General features: G+C 39.7%; 1 pseudogene; it reads right to left on the bottom strand.

The window, feature by feature from the left end:
- Positions 1 to 34: 34 nt before the first annotated feature.
- LOC102774103 lies at positions 35 to 2,026 on the bottom strand (annotated as a pseudogene).
- Positions 2,027 to 2,438: the final 412 nt, after the last annotated feature.

Raw genomic sequence — 2,438 nt, 5'->3', positions numbered from 1 at the left:
ATGCATAAATATTTAAATATAGAAAACCTCCATCAAAAGTCAAAACAAAGTATATTTAATGTTTGTAATAGTAAGAAGAAAAGGGCAATTCATGCCACGGGAAGATTTAACAATGAGACTTTTCCAAAAACACTGCCTATGGGACAGCCTCTATTTTGATAATTTAAATCTAAATTTACTTAGACAAATAATGAACTATTTTAAAAGATCATGTCCACAAGTAAAAAATTGTATTTTGTTTACAAAGCACAGTATTTCAGTACAACAAATTCATCTCAAAGAAACAAAGTATGTGTAGCTTCTTAGCCTTTGAAACTCCCCTGATTTCTCTTTAGATGATTTAACATTGAGTTGTGATGTGCAAACACAAGAAGCCTGTGTAATGAATAAAGCGTGGGTCCCGTACCACCTATTAATTCCAACATAAGAATATGAGACCTGGAAAAGAAATTGTCAACATTTGATTGATGAAGTACAGGTTATCTGAATAAAATTTATAACCTGGTACCAGTCAGTAATCCCAACACAAATTATTGCTTTGTAATGAACTCTGTATGGTTTGCATGTCCTTCAGTAACTGAAGATTTTTCCAGCTTTTTTTCCCCAGTTCTGGGTTTGGGACAGTCCTTCTTATTCGTGGTCCCTGTGTTTCCAGAAGAACGGCTGCTGCTGTTTCCTTCTTCATCAAGAGTCTTTTTGATGGTTCTTAGTTCCCTTCTCTGCTTTTCTATCTTCTGTTTCTCCAGCTGGGCTTGATATTTCTGAACTTTAGTTATTTGATTGGCTTTTGCCTCCATCCTTGTCACTAAAGCTTCCAGTTCACACTCTAAATTTTCTTTCAGTTCAATAGTTGGTGATTCTTGGATAAGTTTTGCAAGTTGTTGATGATCAAAGCTCATTTGCCCAAATTGATCTTGTAAAGTCTGTAAGACTTCTGTCAACTCTTCATTAATGCTGCTAGAGGAGGATGGCCTCACTGACAACTTCTTACTTTTCCCACTTCGTGAAGATGCTTGCTTTGCCAAAGGAACACTGCTGACTACTCGATCATTACACAAGGCTTTACTGTGTTGCTTCATTAGATGCAAGACATGCTGGACATTGGCTACAACAGCATGACTGGGACTTGTAGACTTCCCAGCTACAAATGGCATATCACCCAAGCATAATCTTTAATGTGGTTGAGCAGCAAAATAGTTCCTAGAACCGTTCTTTTCTGGTGGTTTTGACTTCTTTTTTTTTTTTTAATTCTTCTTGCACAGGGGGCACAAGGAGTTTCCTTATCTTCAAATATAAGTCTATTTGTTTCTAGACCTGTCTGCAACTCAGCTGCTTTAGCCTGCATATGTTTTCTTTCCTTTTCTTCTTCACGAAGTTTTGCTTCCAATTCTTGCATTTTTTTTTTCAGCAAGGGCCTGCATTGCAGTTAGTTTGTTATATTCCTGCTCAAGAAAGGTCCAATTTTTCAAGTTGAATGTGAACATGTGTTTGATCATGTTGTCATTCTCTTTCTAGGGAAACCTGTTTCTCCAAGACAGACATCCTTTCTATTTCTGCATGCTTTATCACATTATGCATGTATTCTAATTGTTTTTTATAAAAGATTGCATTTACTTTCTGCAGCTAACAACTGAGATGTCAGTTCTTGATTGTGCTTTGATTCCTCATTTTTTGAATTCTCCCTTTCTTGTATCTGTTCATCCTATACTTTCTTATATTCAACTGTTTCTCTAGACAAGGTTTTCACACTTTCTTCTGCTTGAATCCTTTCAAGTTCTAAGCGTCGAATCTTATCTTGAAGATTCTTCAGAGCAGAAAATATGACTCTGCTGTTGTTTTCTGGATAGGCAAGTGTAGGCTTATTTGGGGAGTGTCGTAGATCACTATTAAGGAAAGGCTTATCTGGTGGATATACTACATATGAAGATGTATAATGGCGAAGCATACTTCCATTAGATCTTGATGGTTCAGCTAAGACGTTCAAGAACTGAGACCCAGAAGTCATTGAGACTGACACTGCTGCCATCTTCCTGTCTGCCCAGCAGACCCCGTAGCCTCCAAGTGGGCTGGTTCTCCTGCTGTCCTTCCAAATCTGGGAGCTGCCCGCCAAGGGTAACCCTAAGCCAAGCCCCAGATGGAAGGGGCTGCTAGGGTGTTGGCGCCGGGTCTGGAAACCCCTACTGCACACCCACACAGGGATGCCCACGCTGAGCGCACCTCATCCCCATCTTCTGACTGGAGTTTGATAACGAGAGTCACTTTGGGGACTGCACATGGGAAACAGTGAAGCCCCTGCAATGAGACAGAGAGCCCTGGTCCCTGGTCTAAGACTGTGCCTGAATGGGTATGAGCCTTGGTTGTCTGAAGCTTCTGAGACTTGGCATTTGTTTGCGATCCTATCTAATAATAGACAAACATGGTAATTAACCGTACCTCCA

This window comes from Myotis davidii, unplaced genomic scaffold, assembly GCF_000327345.1.
Source record: "Myotis davidii unplaced genomic scaffold, ASM32734v1 scaffold1681, whole genome shotgun sequence".
In the NCBI taxonomy this organism is placed as follows: Eukaryota; Metazoa; Chordata; class Mammalia; order Chiroptera; family Vespertilionidae; genus Myotis; species Myotis davidii.
Note: the sequence above shows the minus strand (reverse complement) of the source record. Positions and strands in the feature narration are given on the sequence as shown.